The following is a 20123-nucleotide window of genomic DNA, read 5'->3' as shown; positions in this document are numbered from 1 at the left end:
TTATCCTGTTCGTAAGGTACAAAGGAAACATTATGCCCGAGATGTTTTGATATGAAACACTTTTCAGTAAGTGCAGCATACATATATCATTAGAGCCTATCACATTGTGGAAACTGACAGCTGAATTCTTGTGCTTACAGATCTTTTAGGACATAGTTAATTACCTTAGTTTCACATTGATGTTTCATTTATGTACAGATCTGTGTATCCTATTTTATGAAAAATGCCTCTTATGTCACTGACAGCAAGATTTAAATATTTGCACCCAAATTGACAGAAAGTAGGGTGAGAGGAGTACACATATCTGGGGTTGATGATATACCATATTATCCTGATGAATTTAATTTCACTTTTTGTGTCTGTTCTACCACACTGTACTATGAAATGCTTCCCCTGCAGCCACATCTTTCTTGGACAAGCAAACTTTCAATTTACTGCAGATGACATTTTGTAATATCAAAGTCTTTCCATTTCTGCAAAGGTCTGAGTAATTTCTCATATATTTAATCACCATTTTTCAGGTGTTTCCTTTAAGGAGATTGTGAATCTCAATTATGAACAAGGGGGGGGGGGGTTAGGTGATGAAAGAGTTGTCCATCTCTCAACAGAGGAACATGGAGCTTCTGGTCATGGAAGAACCCATTGCAGTTCTGCCAGTACCTCACTAGACTCAGAATCTCAACCCCTTGCCCCAAAGAAGCTGTGCCATACTTTTTAGTATCCTTGCAAATAATTCTCTAAATATCTTGCAAAAGTTTCTACCTTGGCATTGATGGATGCTTCCTAGAAGATCTAAGTTGGCATCTGAGTTCAACAACAACCTGGAAGTTAGGGCATAAGATTAAGACACTGAACTCTTTACAAGATGCTTCCTGTAGGATTCCTTCAGCGTCTTTTCTCTCCTGTATGATTCTCAGCAAATTACTTAACAAGACATTGATCTGGAGTTTATTTGAGTGATTGTGTTATGCCCATCAATGGTTTCTAGGACCACATTCTTAGTAACTTCCTATGGACCCATGAAGTTCTGTAATGCAGTAAGATTATTTATTATAAGGTGAGGAATATGCTAAGTAATCACGTTATACAGTAGCTATATGTGCCATGTTCAAGTTTGGGTAATGCAGGTTTACCCATGGCTGGTTTTGTATCATCATTTGTGATTGACCCTCATGACCAGCTGATGTCAGGCTTAGGCAAATCAGAACTACCCATACATAAAGATGATATACTGCTTCTTTATAATATAAAAACTAAGCATATATCTTTTTCTTGAATTGGTTAAGAAGGATATAGCACACTGGAATGCTAATTAACATTTCCTTATGCTATTTCAGCTGTACCACTAACTATAATTAAGTTCCAGTGGTGGAAGAAAAAATAATAATAATAGTCAACATTTGCTTTTCTTAAAAAACAGGAGCCGACGGCCATACCACTCTGAATGCGCACGATCTCATCTGATCTCGGAAACTAAGCAGGGTCAGGCCTGGTTAGTACTTGGATGGAAGACCGCCTGGGAATACCAGGTGCTGTAGGCTAATTAACCTTCTGTGACCTACTTTATAGAGACACAGTAGGCTAATCTAATAGGGAGGCAGAAGCCAAATACACTCTGGCTAGGCTTATACATGACTTAGGGCAGATAGCCTAGTATCTACCTATGAACCTATGAAATCTGAGTTTAGAAAAATTTGTTGATGCATATATAACTGAGTTAAGGTACGGAGTTAAAGACTGTGGTGAATTTGGAGACTTGCACGATTTGTTTCTGAAAGACAGAAGGCAACATAAGGAATAAACATTTATTTGAATAAGCTTTGAAAGTGGAAAAGCTGTGAATGTGAGTAGAGCTGCAGATCCAGCCAATATTCATTTTAAAGAATTTGCAGAAGTTTCAATATCTGAAGAATTAAAATTAATCTGGAGTCTGTTGGTTATACTGGAACACTGTAAGGTTAAGGTACAGTGCAAAAAGCAATGCTTCTGACATCATGACAGTAAAGAAAGTTTTAGTAATACATGACATTGATAATGCGGTTAGAACTTAAAAAGTGCTCAGATAAGTAAGAGCCATTTTGTTCAAGGTGTGATTATCAGAATAACAAAAATGTCTAGATATTAATGAACAGTATTAGAAATGTGAAGCTAAGCATTTCTTGCAGGGATGCAAGAAGTCATTTTTTTTTTTTGCAATGGACTTAAATCACTAAACTTCATAGCAAATCAAAAGACAATGAGTCTGTTATCTAGCCTGACACATGTGATGCAGAAAACAATATTATGTTTGTGAGTGTTGTTGATTTCCTTGTTGAAACTGTGTACTCGTTTTTTTTCACTGAACTCATCTACTCAGCAGGCGTACCAATGCAAAAGTCTCTGAACTGAAAATATGTGCATAAATGGTGTATTTACATAATGTAAGTTATATATCAGGGCCAAATGTAAAATAATTGTGGATAAATCATTCAGTGTTTTGGGGAGATTCTCTTTATGTCTAAAACTTCTTTACTAGGTTACTCTAGGTACAACCTAAAATGACGAGTAAAGTTAAAGCTGTGTTTTGTGTGCCAGAAAAAGTGTAATTCATTATTTCAAGTCCGTTCCATTTAGCAGCCTAACAAATTAAGGTCTGCATGTGAATTGATGGGCACGATTCCGCAAAACTACAGTATACAAATGCAGGATCCGGCCACTAGAGGGCGGAGTGCAGTCAGATACTGAGATATGTACAGCTGCAGAGTTAATGATCCATGCATTTACAAAGTTCAAAAACTGAAACCTTATTAAAAGGGTGCAGTTGGCAGACATGTAGACTTGCAGAGAGCAAACAGACAAGGGGCTACAAACGTATTATTTGATATTTCCTATGGTATCCTTTCCTGCAACAATACTCACTTGCCTCTTCTAATGCCTTCATACCTCTCTGTGTAATAATATGCTGCTGTCCTTATAGCATAAGGCATCTCGGTCATAATCATTACATCTTATGCAAACATCTCTGTTAGGCATAATTGCATTTTTCCATCCAATTTATGACATTGTAAACTGCTTCTTGAACTAAATGAAGCATGTTGTTGCATCTGTATGGATAAGTTTTTTTAACATATCCTTGTATCTGTAAAAATCTTTTGTTTATTTCTTTGTGATCCTATTCACCTAGGTTGTACCTGTAAATAGTCCACGAGACCAGTGTACTACCCTGGTAAACAAATATAAAATGATATTCTTGAGCAGAATGCTGATTTGTTACTAGTCAAGTCTGCTTTACAAGACAGTATAGTATAACACTCTATCCAAATGTGCAGCCCACATTCATGGACCAAGGAAAATGGCAGAGACACTGTGGCAAAAAAAAAATGATTAAAAAGCTGTAATGTATGGAAGACATGGGTGTAATGGCCATACATACTTTGCCCACACTATGGGTCAGTAGCATGGTGATTCTAGTCAGACATAAGCCCATATTGAGAGGGAATTGCCCTTAAAAGCTGTGGAAGTAGTTGTTCCTCTGAGGCTGTGGACAATTACTTTTGGTTGTTTTGCTTAAGCAACATTACATAAATTATTGAGTTCCTGCCCCTTTTTTTAAAACAAGAAACATCTTTATTAAACCATCACTTACGACCTAGTCATACATTTATATAAATGAAAACAAACCATACTGACACAATACTAGTTGCAAGCATTTTACATCACAAATCATACAGACAGACTCCCAGTTGCAAACATTATACATCATTTATAATCTACCCAATCATTTTCAGTCAAACATTACATAGCTCATTTAAGTCCTGCCGTCTTTTAACACTGCAAAGAATCCTGTTGTTTTGTGTAGATGTTTGATTTAGCAATAATCTACAAACCAGTCAATGAAACAAACATTGCATATAGTTCACACCATATCTTAAAAAGCAAAAAAAAGGATCTTCTGCAGCAGCATCTGGAAGAAAGACCCATATTTCTGTGCTTATAGATGTCACAGAAGAGACTAACAGTTACTTCACCATACTAAAAATATCCTAGATTTCCAGTAGCAAATAATACAGATAGGAAAAATAGTTTCATTACTGATGTAAGTCTATTATACCTATTGTGATGAGATTCATAAATTAACAAGGATTGATGCTCAGATTCATAGGTGGATTAGATACTCTAAATTGGCCCTAGGCATGAGTGCGTGCATGTGTGTGCCTTCCGTGGAAGGTTGGGCGCCGGGCTGGCAACTTGACACTGTAAAACTCCACTGCCAATCATTAGAGGACAGGTGATCTGCTGTGGCGACCCCTAACCAGGAAAAAGCCGGAAGAAGAAGATGCTCAGATTCATCAGTGTGATTAGGCCAAACCCTAGCTACATAGTCTGTTTTTACCCAGTGTATAAACATCATTGCTAAGTATAAAGAAAATGCATGTGATATATGTTACCAAGAATGCCAAACATATTGAATTGATGATTAAAAAGAAGAAGAAGAAATATCTGCAACATGTATCACAGATGCACTTAAAGAAGCAATCCTTCAGCATGAGATTCCTGACAGGAAATGGAGAATGTTGCTTCAGGTTTATTCCTGTACAAAGACGGTCAGTATTTCATTTGTACTGCTTACTACTCTTCAGTAATCTGAGGAGATCATAGTAAAAGATATGTTTTCTTAAACTCTCATGACAGTCTTGAAGGTCATAGTTTATTTTTTTTTTTAACATGGTTTTCCTGAAATACGTATCACAGAAAAAAAAGGTTTACTGTTTGTAAGTCAAAAGTTCAAGTTTTTTTCCACAACAGTAGGAGTTTAAAAAAAACATTACAATCTCAGTCAAACTGTCAATTAATTGAGTATAATTCAAGCTATAGAAGAAAAAAGAAAGTTGTCAGCTCAAACAAGACTAATATCTTGCACTTTGAAAATACAACTACCTAAATACTTAAGACTAAGCCATTCCATACTGTACCATACCATACCATCATACAGACTTTATTCTCCTGCTCCCCAGTTGCAACTGGACCCCTTCTCATTTAGTTAATATGCAACCTTCATTAACTTTCTTGTAGACTTATTCACACAATCATATTTATTTACTTAACTCCTTGTTAACAGTATTCATGATAATATACCATTCATTCTCATTTTATGAAATGTTTAGTGCAGTTACTATGTGGGTTATTTTCACTATTACACAATGCATATACCCTTTAATTAGGTCTGAAAGTTTTCCTCTGTTTAGTATAATAAAGAAGAACTCTGATAAGCAATGGCGTACTAGTATTACTCATTTAAATGTAAATATACTGTAGTTTAATACTCTGTACATTGTGATATGCATGTTAATGCCTTTAGGTATAGTGCTTTATTTTTCCATGTGAAAGATGGATTTTGTGTGAAAGTAATGTCATGCCTGTTGTCTATTATTTAACAGGCTATTTAAGCAATAATCAATGACTGGGTGTGGGTATATCAGAATGTACCTGCTGTTTGGTGTGATTTGATCATTAGGTCAAAACCCGACTGATCATACTGACAAAAGGAAGCAAAAGCCATTGTTAAAGGTGATTGTACTAAACTCTCTTTAGTAACATATTTACATCAAAAAGAGCATTTAAAGACTGATGTGTCTTAAAACATTTAAAGACTGCTGTGTTGATTTGATTAAGTGGCATGTTAGGTTATCTTACTAGTGTTTCAATATGGATTTATTTCAAGAAAGACGTGCCACTAACAATCTGATGAGTATCCAACCGCGTAAGATCCTGTTTTGTGAGAAAAATAAGTAATTTAATTTGTCTGCTGCTACTGTGTACTTATCATTTACAATTATGTTAAGGAAATGTTTTTGTTTTTCCTTTTCTGCAGGAAAGAAGTTTCTCATTCCATAAGATGTAATGTCTGCATTGTTGATGCATGGCACAAAATACAGGTTATGAAAATATGGAATTAGCATGCAAGCTCCACTTTCTAAGTCATTTGCTTGTGATGATAAGAAATTATGTTCTCTTCTGTGATTTTGTTACACTTGACAGATATTGTGCTTAAGTAAAAAAGTTACATTTAAGTGCCCTACTCAGCTAAGAAATCAGCAAGGAATGCACACTGCAAACACATTACCCATCTTCATGTTTCTGCACAATGGCTTTATGTAGGAGGAAGGAATGAGCAGAAATTGTTTATTCCACAGAGAGCTATAAAGAATTCTAATGCCGAGATAATGTACTTTACTGACTTCATTTGCATATGTTTTACATGCACTCTTTTGTTCATGCTGACCGGTGTTTCTGTTTATACGACTTTATTTCCATTATGGAATATAAAGCCATAATGTTATAGTCAATCTGATACCAAAAAAAAAAGAAGGAAGTCAATCAAGATAGCCATTAAAATTACTAGATTTTAATATACTCTCCTACAGTTTAAACCACTGCTGAGTCTGTTTAAGAATTATCTAAGTGATTTCTTTGTAGTGGTCATTTCAAAGTAGTGATTTGTCAGTCACTGTCTGAAATGGATGATAACTGTCAGTGCAGCAGGATTATTTTTGAAAAACTACCTTCTGTTAGAATATGAACAATTTTGTAAAGCAACACTTTATCACATATGATATGCTTCTAGCTACTTATAAATGGTTTCAGAAAATTTGTCCAAGGCTTACCTTCTATTTGTAGCTACTGTGCTCAGCAAAATGAACACATTTTTTTTACTTGAGTGATTTACTTATTTAGCACTTGAAATTATATTTTGTGCTTCTTATTAGCAAAGCTCTTGAAGATTCCTTAATATGTAAATAAAGTATCAGTTCATATGCCAGCAATATACTTTAAAGCCCAATTAACTCTTACCAAATTTTCATTATCTGAACACTTTCACTCTTTGCAGGTACCTTAGACTCTTGGACACTGTAAGCCCTTCACATGGAATAGCACATCTTCTTCAGAGGGATTCTTCTTTGATTTCCCACCTGCACTACATGTCAGGTCCCTTTCTACTTCTACCATTTCATGTCAGCATACAAATTCCTCTGCACAAACCTGAACAATAAACGATGGCAAAGCCAGAGACAGACGCAGCAGCATAAAACCAAACAAGTAGTTTAATACACAGCTTATTTTGAATAAAACACGACCATTACAATCTTAAAATACAATCAAAAGTATAAATTATAAGCACTTTCATCACAAATAATTTTGGGACTTCCACAGATAAATTCCTCTTGATGCCTTCTTTCCACAGCTGAGCCACTGAGACAACCACTTAATTCTCCTTCGTCTCTTGCCTCCTTCTTGTTATTTCTAAATACGATTCACCTAATTGTATTCTGCTTTCTACACATGACTGGAGCACTGTAATCTGTTCTCTTTGACTTTCCCTGTAATTTGGGATACTTTGTTTTCTGCTTTTTTAAGGCTTAGGATGAAAAAGGGAAAATGTAGGTAATCAGAAGCAGTACATAACTTTTTAAAGAAAAATGTTTTTCCTATCCTGGTGAGATCAGCATTATATTTGGTGGCCTGAGTTACAGTGATGCATTAAGTTATTTTATTATTTAATAAATGACCACCTTCTCCAAATCTATCACATCTATGACAGGTTTGTAGATTTATAGGTTGGTACTTGACTAATGACCCATGTGACATTTCTAACTATAGCCATATTTTCCCAAAACAATGATGACATCCTATATCCAAATAGGATATCGAGGGATAGGTATTTATCAATAACCTCTGTCAAAAGGAACATGGGTGCCAGGCCTGGTATCAATTTTCCTATTCCCCATCCACTGGTCTAGGTTGCACTTAAAATGGGCAATAGATGAACTCTGCTTCACATGGATGAGAAGCTTGTTCCATAGGAGGGGTAGTCTCTGGGGCACATAACTCTCAAGCATGTTTTGTTTAAGTCATACACAAAATTCAGCTCATTAGACCTTGTATTTCTGGTATTGTCTGAATTATGAATATGCAGGAGATTTATAAATGTGGGGCTTGCAAATGACTTGTAAGCCAGGCATAGATCACCCCTAGCAATCTGTAGGAGGCTGAGTAGAGGGAAAGGGCTTTAAGGCACTCTGCATTAGACAGGCTTGTTATGCCTTGTATTTTTTTTTTGTAAGGAACCTCTGAGGCTGCAAAGTGGCTGCATATACCTGGTCAGGTACATACCGAAGGGAACATTATACTCTATGATTGGTCCAATAAAGGCAGAGTACAGTGAGATAATGACCTTTTTTGATCTGGTTGCCATGCTGTTACTTATAAGTTGTGCAACATCTCACCACTGTGGACACATGGTAGTTGAAGGTAAGGTTACTGTTTACATGCATACCTAGATCCCTGACCACTGGGTCAAGTCTCAGGGGCATATGTTCAACATGGTAATTAGCTGGGATGTTTGACTTCCCAAATGGTACAATTATGCATTTCTTAGCATTGAGTTTAAGGCCATGGCTTTGGCACCTCAGGGGCATATTATCAATGTGGTTATTAGCTGGGATGGTTGACTTCCCAAAGGGTTCAACTATGCATTTCTTAGTACTGAGTTTAAGACCATGGCTTTGGCACCATTTGTTAGTCAGAGATAAGCCTTCTTGAAGAATGTTAGTGTCTGTAGCAGAGTCAATGATAACCCCCAGCTTGCAATCATCTGCAAACTTAGTCAGCCATAAACCTTCAGCATTTGCTTCCACTTCAAAGAAATAGATGTCAAAAAGTAGCAGACCTGGTACCAAGCCTTGGGGGACTCCACGAGTTATTGGCCAAATTGTGATGATTCTAGCATTTATAGGTTACCTATATCCTCATTTATCATGTCCATGACGATTCTTTGCATGGCCTTACATATGGGGCTGGTCAGACTTATGGGCCTGTAATTACCCCAGATTGGTGGTTGGACCTCCTTTGTGGAGGGGAATGACTACAGCCATCTTCCATTCCATTAGCATAAAATTTGACTGTAGGCTCCATATGAAAAGTGATTTAAGTGGACCAGCATTTCATGCTATTTATTAAGCATCCCAGAATGTTATTGTTCCTAAAGATTTTTTTTTTTTTCTGGGTCCCTGGATCTAATTTTTATTTCAAGTAATACTGCCTTATGGTCAGATCTGATGGATGAGGGTATTAAACTGGGTGAGGAACATTACTCCCCCATGTGTGTGAGTACAAGGTCAAGGATGTTTGTACTCTTGGTAGGAAAATGGACCTACTGTTCCAGGGTGTTGGTATTAATGAAATTAAAGAATCGCTGGGCCTTGTACATTAGAAATGGTGTAGGAGTCCCAATCTGTAGAGGGGTAGTGGAGACCTCCATGAAGACTGTATTGGGTTGAATGATGAGGGACTCTCTACATTGAGATATCTAGTATGGGTTTTCTGGGGCATTGATGGTGGTCTATAGGTTGCAAGTGTATGGTATGAGTCCCTGTGTATGGTGAGTTGCACATGTTTGAGTTCCAGTGCATCATACACTTTGACTAGTCTGGATGTGATGTTGCTTTTTATATAGACTGAGACTCCTCCACCTTTAGTTGTCTTCTGAGCAGTAGCTGGTCTAAAGGTGTTATAACCTTGCACTATCAGAGTACTCTCCATAACTTCAAATCATATCTGCATTACCACACAGATGTCTTCACTCTCCAAGGAGAGGAAGGCTTGCAGGGAGTAGAGTTCTTTGTTAAGATTTCTAGCATTGAGCTGTATCACCTTCAGATATTCCTTCATTGGTTCAGTTAAGTCAGGAGCCTTATCAGTTTGGCTTTGCCTAAAAAAGGCACTGTGGGATTGGAAAGGTCTTTACCTATATCCAACAGCCTAGAGACAATAAGTGCAGACCATCTCTGGCAAAGCAGCATGGTCTGTCACCCATGTCCTCCTAGGCTGTCACATATTGCACCCCTTGGATTGACACCAGAAGCCTAGCCAGTTGTTAAAATCAATCATTTTCTGTTGGTAAAGTGGCATCATCCTTGGAGAAGGTAGTATGCTGCTTAGTGCTAGGCTTATAACTGTCTGAGATACATAATCAGTGAACTCAATCCTGTATCATTTCATATAGTTAAAGGTGATATGTATTGGGTCATTAACACCCACATGGACTATGACAGAGTCATACTGGTATGTGCAGTTCAATGACCTGAGTGCCTTTGTGACTTGACAGATCCTGTTACCGTAAAGGCAGCTAACAATGACTCTCCTTATTCAGTCTGGTGAGGGGGACATCGGTGTGCTTCACAATAAAATCACCAGTGACCAGGAAATTGGGCTTTGTGCTGGTTTGTGCTAAGGGCTTAGCAGTAGAGGCACTGGATGCAGTAGCTGTGGGTGATGTTTTAATGCAGTGTTTAAATAATGACTGAGGACCCTTTTTTGATTACACTGTGCAGGAGACCTTAGTGTTTTAGGAAGGTTACCTGTAAGTGCCTTAGCCTAAGTAGTTTTACATGTAGGGTCTTTACCCTGTGCAGTAGATGTGGTGCAAGTGTCACTGACAACCTTGGTAGGACAATTTTGGTTGTATGAGAGAGTTTTGCCTCCAGCATTAATGTGTATTTACACCTCTCACATACACTATTTGTTTTATTAAGAATAAGGGAGTTGTCAGTGTACATGAGGCAATTGCTACAATATCTCAAAATACCCATCTCAACCAGACTGACCACAGAGAGAGTTGAGAACTGCATATCCATTGCTGCTGATCTGCTAGGGAGGAAAGAGTGGAAATTTAAGTATTGAATAGGTCAATAATAGAAATGAATTTGATGAGTAATGCTCAGCTATGAGTAAACTAGATGCCCTCACAGCTAAAAATTTCTGGGTAGACAGGAAGGGTATTTTAAGGGAAAGTTGCACTGGGATGAGATTGGTGTCTACACAGATTACAAGGGGGAATTAAGCTGCAAAATATCGTCTTCTCTGCAGACCACTGCTGTGCCTAGAGCAGCAGCTCTAATAAAAGACTGGAAAATGGTCAAAATGTTCAGATATTCCACATTCAGTTAATGCAGCTGTGAAAAAACAGTGCAGAAAACAAATGGCCAAACACTGGATGCAGTAATGTAAATCTTAGCTTAATCATAGATTATGAACCAAAGATTATGCAATTGCGATGCTTAAACAGCAGAGGAGATTCACAAACAGTGCCCTGTGACCAATAAAAAGTTGCACACTGTTCTTTTCTTTACACATTCCTGGGCCAGAAAATGACTCGGGGTCCCCTCTACTCTCATTAAAGTAGAGCCAAGGCAGTTCTAACTGAAGACTGTAAAACACGTAAAAAAGTGCAGATCTTCAGTACAGGAAACACTATTAATGCAGCTGTGACAAACATAACATCAATAACAAGTGCCAAAACAGTAGATATGGTAAGGTAAGTTTTAACTTTTGTAGAGTTTAGCAAAAACCAACAACACTCTACTTCTCGAGCAGCGTGGTCGCTAAATGCACAGATATTTGAATTTTAAACAAGCCGACCCTCTAGCCAATCAAATAAAGGCAAATTTAGACTTACAGAAGCAACTCCCAGCTCAAAATGGCATAGACTAGTCTCTCCTGCCATTAAAGTGTAGACCACAAACTTTCCTAATGTAAGATAACTAGTTTGGAGTCCTAGTGCTTACACCAGAACTAAGAGGCTTAGAATAACATTTACAATATAATCAAGCTACTCCCAAGCAGTAATAAATGCAGCAGATTAAATGCAACTGAACACTTTAAGAACATGCAACAAAAAGCTAAATAAAGTAGGAATAAGCATGAATGCAATAAAAGCTGCTGAATAAAGTGCAATTATTTGTATTTATTTATTTTTAGTAAATGGAAGTTAGGAAAGAAAAAATAATTCAAGTTTAAGAAAATAAGATGGGGGGGGGTTCTCAGTTGATCTCTCCTCACTCAGTAGAATGAGTTGATGAGATGAGATTCTGAGGAGTGTCCAATGTCAGATTTATAGTAGGGGAGAGCATCTCACAGGCCACCAATGCAGACAGAAATCAGCAACACATAGGCAGAGAACAGCAAGTCACAAAGCACTACAGCTAAAGATGCCACTAAATACTTGTAGTAAACTGAGAAAGGCTTTTCTCAGCTCTTCCCACTAATTAGTTTGATTTTGCACACTGTTTGCAAAATAATTCTTTTCTAACTGACCCTGACTAAGATCTTTTAAAACTCCAAAAAGACCAAAAAACTTAAACAAAACAAGCAATATAGGAGTTGTTGTTGTTGGTCTTTCGTCTTTTTCCGGTTAGGGGTCACCACAGTGGAACTCCAGTCCACTAATGATCGGCAGTAGACTTTCACAAACACCGAGTTGCCAGCTCAATGTTCAACCTTCAACGAAGGCACGCCCATTTACACATGTCTTTCGAACGCCCATCCAACCGAGGGGAGGACATGCAGACTCCACACAGAAAGCACTCCCCGCACTCCAGCCGAGAATCGAATGGGAGAACCTCTTGCTGTGAGGCAACAACATTATAGGTTCATAGGTAGGTACTAGGCTATTGGCCCTAGGGCCTATATAAGCCTAGCCAAATGTACCCTGGCTTTCGCCTCCCAAGAAAATTATTTTCCTGTGCCACTGTCGAGCAGAGCCACAGAAGTGATCCCCGGGGTGAATTTCCTATCTCCCATCCAATCATCAAGATTTTTCTTGAAGAGTGCTAATGTGGAGCTTTGTTTGATATGGATAGGTAGTTTGTTCCAGAGTATTACTGCTACACCACCGCGGATGTCTGGAAGTAACCAAACCTTAAATGAATAACTCCAGTATTCATGTTGTTGTTGTTGTGTCTTTTGGCTTTTCCCAGTTAGGGGTTGCCACAGCGGAACTCCAGTCCGCTAATGATTGTCAGTAGATTTTTATGTGCCGAGTTGCCAGCTCTGATGCACAACCTTCAACGAAGGTATGCCCATTCACGCATGTCTACACATAGAAGACGCTTTAGCTGAGAATCGAACAGGACAACGTCTTACTGTGAGGCGACAACGCTACCGCAGCACCACCACCACCATAAAATTAGGAAATGTGTTGACCACCCCAGATCCAGGATTCTACAGTAGATATAGTAGCTGGTTTATAAAAGCAAATTTGTTCTTTCAGTATTTATTTCAATATTTATATGTGCAGTTTTGAAATATTTTGTCCTTCGAATAAGTGGAAATGGCGTTTAAAAGAAAAGAGCAATGTTTGGATTTGGCTAAAAGGCGTTTGCAACAGTAGTTGCTGAGTTTTAGAAATGTTAGTATAACAAATCAGTTTTTGATATAAAGTGTATTAATTAAAGAGGAAATTAATCATTTAGCAGAGGGGTAGATTGTGGAGGATGGTGATAAATGAAAACGATTTTTTTTCATTAACTGTGAGTTTCTTCACTAATGATGAGGATGTATACAGTAAGGTGTGGAAGTAGGTGAATGGTGGGGTAGAGCTGACAGGGAAAAGTGGACAGAGGAAATGTAACAAGCAGGGTAAAAGAAATGTACAGATGCAGAATAGGTACATGCTGTGGAAGGTGAGGATCGGTCTAGCATTGTGAGAGGATAAAAATGTACAGAAAAATGGTGAAAGAATGCAGAGTGGGAGAAATGTTGATGGCTGCAGTGAATGTGAGATGGAGGTGCACAAGGTTGGACTGGAGAAAATTTTAAAGTAAGTAGTGCTGATAGTGTCTGGCTGATAGGGTCTTAATTCCATTTATGAACCTGGTTACTGAGGATATGCAGCAGATACTAATGGAGGCAAGCTAGAAAATCATATGTTAGAAATGGGAAAGGTTTTCTAGCTGGTGTAAATTACATAACTAGTGCCCAGTCAGGGTTAGTTGTTCTCTGGTTTTACAACATTTGTGTGAGTCACTCTCCTATGGCTTTGATTACTCTTCCAGCATTATTTTTAAAAGGGGGTTTTCGTAAGAATTTTCCAAGAAAATCCATGGCCCCTTCTTTGAGATCTTAATTTTGTGTTAGAGAACTTAGAGAAGCTAACACTTGCTCCATTTGAACCAGCTAATCTGGCTGACTTGACATTCTTAACATTGAAGACAGTTTAAATGATTGCTCTGACTTCTGCAAGAAGGGTATCTGAATTGGAAGCTCTTATGGTGAATTATTTTCCATAAGGACTTTGTTTCCATGAGAATTAATTTTTATTTTATGCCTAAAGTGATATCATAGTTTACTTTAAGACAAACTCTCTGTCTCCCCATATTCTTCCCTTAACCTAAAATGAGGGGAAAAGGATACACCATACCTTGGATGTCTACAGACAACTCAGGTACTATCTTGACAGAACTAAATCTTTCAGATCTTTGGATCAGTTGTTCATTTCTTGCGAAGGTAAGAAGAAGGAACAGCCTGTGTCAAAGCAGTTGTTTAAGGCTATTAGCTTTTGTTATACTCATCAGAGCAAATCTATTCCAGGCACAATGCCTGGGTATCATCTATGGCTTTTTGGAAAGGGTTGGATTGTAGAAGTATTCTAGAAGCTGTTACTTGGTCCTTTGCACATACTTTTAAAAAACACTATAAGCTTGATTACTTCTCTTTCTCCAGATCAGGCTTTGCTAGGATCATTCTCTTGAGGATCCTGGACTCTTCTCCTTCCACCTCCAAATGTAGTTAGCTAAGGTAATCTACCCATATAGCTAAGGCTATATTACATAGGCTACTGCAGCAGTGATGGATGTGATGAACATAGTACAGTTGGGTAAGAAAAGCTTACCTTGACAGTAGATGTTCAAATGACCACTACTGTAGTAGCTGCTCCCTTCCTCCATCCATCTTAATTTTTGTTGTGTGTTTATGCCAGCATGTGGACATTAGTTATTTGTTCCAAGCATTGCCTTTTGAGGACCCAGTCTTCCTTTTTCTGCTCATAGGAAAGCTTTGAAGGGCTTTTTACCCAAACTTGCCTTTTAGTCATCTTAGCTGAAGTGGTCAGGCAGTTTGGATGTGTGGGTGGTGACTGGCTGTTACATATATACAGATGACCTGTGTCTGGCATACAAGGCATCCTATGACCTATTACTGATGGATTTACTGCAGATTATCAAGTCAAATTGCATCATGAATGCTCAGTTTATCAATCTGTATCTCTTCTGCAACATCAACAGAATAGTTTGGAGTGATGGTTATATCTCACAGAGCATACTTCTGCTCTGGAACAGACTCTCCTTCTACTTAAAACAACATTCTTCCTTGTCCATATTCAAGGACAACTTCAATCTATGGATGGGAAACAAAAACTTTAAGCCAGGACTGCCCTTTGTACTATTAATGTACAGAGGCAGCTCCTAAATACTTTATCCCATGCATTGTTTACCTCAAATTATCTGTGATATGATCCCAGTTATTCTTATTAAGGGAAATTTATAATTATTGATCATAGGAGAGATAAGGCCAATTTCTAACCAAATTTATGTTAATCTTAACACAAAAAGTGAAATTGGTTAGGCTTAAAGTGCCCCACAAGCAGCAAGTCTATTGCTTACCTATAATATAAAAAAATAATGAATCTTGTAAAGGCTGGATTGCCAAGGCACGCACTAGACATTAAATATGTTTTTATATTGCATATCTGTAGGTGCTATTTGTGGATAAAGCAAAATAATTATGTAATGGTAAAATGTCAGAAGAAGAAATGACTGTGTTTGCTGTGACAGAGTGTTGTTGATTTCTCAAAATGAAGAATGTTTCTCTCATATAATGTCTACAGTAAAAGTTAAACAAATGAAAAAATGAAGAACGGGCTATGGCTTTTCAGCTTTTATGCTACAGAGTGAGGGGCTCAGTAGAAGATGATAGCTGTACCCTGTGTCATCATAATGCAGGAGATGATTATCTGTTTCATGGTGAGCTGGGATGGAAGCACATTACAGAAATGGCAGCCAAGAGGAAAGAAAATGTAGGTGTAGACGGATGATAAAAAATCAGGAGGCAGAGGGAATGTGCTGAAATACAGTGGGAAATGAGAACAGAATTTTCTGTGTCGTATCACCTTCCCAGTGATCAAAGAGATCATGGAAGGATACTGTAGCTCTATACTGGGAATTCAACTAATGGTCAGACTATGAAAAATGTAGGGCAGAGTGAATGTGGGGAGGAAGATAAGCGAGTTACATGTATGCGAAAGATGCCTGGGCAATGAAGAGACATTTATCAGTGGGAAGGAAATGAGCGTATTTTACTGTGATCATAATTTTGTCTGTAGGCTTATGTGCATACTTATTATTACTATCCAAGCAGTTATTTTGTCACTGCCAGAAGACTCATCTAGATACTTCAACAAACAAAAATAAGTTGCTGTTAACAGGAGACAATAACTTTCATTTGCTTCTTCTATTGCATAAGAAACTGCTGTTTGTTAAAAGGGGTGAGGGTATCTGTTTGGCTATGAGTAGCAGCAACCAAGATGGGAGTGGGGGGAATAAAACCTTGTAAAAAAAGAGTGGGAGTAGAACAGTTGTGCCATTGAACTTAAGAAAGGAGACAGAATAGCAAGCAATTTTCAGTACCCTGAAACACTTCCAGGAAACTTGCCAGTAAATATGAAAGAGAGTAGAAAAGCATTCTATTAATACTTGAAAGTAGGGATGCCACCTTTCATCATGGCTAAAACCGGAGTAAAGCCACACCACTCGCGTCACCAGTAACCCCGCCCATCCCACCACATCTCCCGCCCACATTCCACCCATTTGTGACGTCACGATGATATCACGCGGTGAGGAATGCCCTGTTTTTCCGTTCCTGCTGCCTGCTTTTGGCTGATTTACTATGTTTATTTTGTAAAAAAAGCATAGTAAATCAGCTGATTTACAAACTCTGATAGTCTGTTTCCCCTTTGAAACAGAATACCGGAGTTTGTAAAGTGTTTTCTGGACTACCAGAGAATCAGTTTGATTTCCGGATAGTCCGGAAAAAAAACGGAGTGGTGGCAACCCTACTTGAAAGCCTTTTGTTTTGAACCACCTGGCAATACAGCAGTTTATACAGAACATCCTAACAATTTGTTTGGCAGTTTGCACACAGATATAAGGCTCTGAGATGTTAACAAGCTGTTTCCTGCAGTCAAGGATAAAAAGTGTGATTCCTTGTACTTCCCTTTGCCTGCTGTGTGACTTTGAGCAAGTCATTTGTCCAGGCAGTGCTCCTGAGTCATTCTGTTAAAGGGATGCATGTGTGCAATGGACTTATCTGGTAAACAAATATATAAAATTTATATATATATATATATATATATATATATATATATATATATATATATATATAGCAAACTGGCTAAAAAAAAAAAATATATATATATATATATATATATATATATATTAAGACTGGTTTTCATCCATTCCATCGCATGCATGAGACTTATCATTGGGGAGTCCTTGTCTAATAATAACAGGAGACATGGTGACAAAGTTATTGAATGCCATTAGACCATATGCATTAGGGTGACCAGACAGTCTCAATGCTTTTCCATGACTCACTATTTTCTTTCAGCTGCATCCCAGATCAGTGAAAATTAACAGTTAATCTCAAAATTCCTAAAAAGGGGGTCATTTAAAGTGCCAGATAAATATAGCCCAATTATTTTGATGATCCCTGAAGATGTTTCCTCTACAATACTTCTCATTATCAATTAAAGATGTTACACTTAGATATAGCAAAGACCATCAATACCTTATTCCACTGTGATATACTTTACACATTGTTGACTTAGTTGTGAATCCTGGTATTATTATATGGATGTCCATCTGTCTTCTGAAATTAGTGTTAGGGAATGTGACATCTATTTTACAGTCAGGATCATAAGTCAACAGATTCTGCAAAAGTCCATATTCAGACTATTTTTATATATTTATGACTACCTTGCCAATAAAATAGCATTTGGTAAGCAAACATTGCAAATGATACAGATTGGTACAATGACAATTTTGGGCAAACCATTCTGACTGGAATAAACTGGGTCTGCTATGTACTTGATGACAGATAAGTGGAGTCACATTTAATACAAAGAATTTGTAGTAGCATATTTTGGAACCTCAAGGAACATACTTATTCGGTTAATGATCAAATCTGATTAAATTATGGCCATGTGTGTGACCTAGGTTTTATATAATGGTATGGAGTTTGAAGACAGAGTTAATATTATAACTCAGAAGTGCTTTTTTGTAATGAGATACATTGTAGGGCCATAATATAAAGACAATCTAGTGTGTTACCAATATTGAGTAAGTCTCTAATTAAACTTCATATTGAATATGGTAGATCCTATTATATTTATAGTTTAAAATATCTGGCAAGTTAGAAAAATGTAGGCATTTTATACAAGGGAAATCAGTTCTATTATGAATTTTGGATACAGAGAACATCTGGATAAACCAAAGTTGCTTTGAATTAATTATAGACTAGTTTGGGCTGACCATATTCCACCTTACAATTACATTCATGATGACCAGTCTTCTACAATTTAATTTATTTATTTTATTTTACATTTGTTGACCAGGCTAGTCCAACTGGATATATGTCCATTTTCAGTGGAGGCCCGGGGAGAAAAGCTCATCAGACAGAGTAATATTTACAAAAACACTACTGCAGTGGTGGTGCTGCATTATTGTTGTCGCCTCACAGTTAGACGTTGCCCGTTTGATTCTCAGTTAGAGCATCTTCTGTGTGGCAACATGCGTGAATGGACATTCCTTCGTTGAAGGTTGTGCATTAGGCCCGGCAAGCCAGCACGTAAAAATCTACTGCCAATCATTAGCAGACCGGAGTTCCGCTGTGGCGACCCCTAACTGGGAAAAGCCGAAAGACACAACAACAGCAAGTACAATACAAATTTTTTTCAATCATTATATATCATTACATATGATATCTTAATCAGGTAAAAAAAAATATAATAATCATAGTACATACCAGCTACGAATATGCATACAAAGTATATTCAGTTACACTATTAAGCTCTAACTTCAGACACATAATATTGTTAGTAGTTAAGTAAGCAGGCTTAAACAGGTAGGAAGATTAGATTCCAGGGGCAAGGTAGGAAGTTAGTCTGGGTTAGCACAGGGGCATAAGGTAAGGTTTCAGTTTGCTTTTAAATAAGGTAACTGAGGATAGGGAGGTTAGGTCAGGGAGGGTTCATTCATTCTTAGTAACAATTGTATAGCCACAAGACACAAAAATGTATAAATTAAAAACATGACTTTTTTTCTACACAGAGGACAGCTCAGGTTTGAAGCTACCTTTCACTTTCAAATTCATGGCATGATAACAAGACCTTCAAATACAGCAAGATATTTAGGATACAAACTCAAAAATCACAGTTTTTGAGGTCTTGTTTACTTTTTTTTTTCTAAAACAGTGAAACATTTAGGGTGAAGAAAGAAGAGAAGGATGAACAGGATGGATGAAAGAAGACAAAATGCAGACAGAGGCAAAGAAAGAAAATATGGGTGAGATGCTTGATGGTAAAGTGTAGGAGAGAGGAATTATTCTTTAACCAACTGTGGCATTGTACTTGGTATAAGAGGAACAAGGATATAGACAGAATTTCAAATAGGAAATGAGATTGGTGAGAATAACCCAAGACAGAGAAAGAATAAAGAAGGCTGAATGCTGGTAGGAATTGCAGAACATCTTAAAATGACAAGTTAGGCTAAAATACTCTGCCTTATATTTCAGAAGTCCAGAAATAAAGTGAATTGTACCCTGAAAAATTGTGATAATTAACTCAGTAATGTACTGAAGAAAAATTAAATGGTAGAATTAAAGCTTTTCAAGAAAAGGATGAATATCAGAACTTTCAAAGGAGTAGGTAATACCTGAAAAAGAGGATTGAGATAACCAAAAGAAATGAAAGCTATCAATAAGAGCACGAACTGCAGAGGAAGTAGTTTTAAGCAGAAAAAAAAGGAAGGCAGGAAGTGAAGGCTGTAACTAGAGTGATAGCTGATGAAGTTGGTTCATAATTAAATAGATAATGTATAACTAGAAAAGGAGCAATGCTTTTGCTATTTTATGTATAAATATATGTGTTCATGTATGTCAAATTTGAATAACTGTGCTGTACAGCCTACTAAACAATGATAGAAAAAGTTTTATAGCCCTCACACAATCACTATGACCCCTATGCAGAGGTGTAC

General features: G+C 37.4%; 1 protein-coding gene and 1 non-coding gene across 2 annotated transcripts in view; both read left to right on the top strand.

Moving 5' to 3' along the window:
• Positions 1–20123, top strand: part of LOC122799352 (transmembrane protein 132B-like) — a 2948958-nt gene that overhangs the window by 2629428 nt on the left and 299407 nt on the right. The window lies entirely within an intron of this gene.
• LOC122800619 lies at positions 1423–1541 on the top strand. Its single transcript, XR_006364620.1, has one exon. It is a non-coding gene; the product is annotated as a 5S ribosomal RNA (ribosomal RNA).

The sequence above is a fragment of the Protopterus annectens genome, chromosome 4.part0, assembly GCF_019279795.1.
Source record: "Protopterus annectens isolate FY-2018-M chromosome 4.part0, PAN1.0, whole genome shotgun sequence".
Classification (NCBI taxonomy): domain Eukaryota; kingdom Metazoa; phylum Chordata; order Ceratodontiformes; family Protopteridae; genus Protopterus; species Protopterus annectens.
The sequence above is the reverse complement of the archived record's forward strand: the minus strand, read 5'-3'. Positions and strand labels throughout refer to the sequence as shown.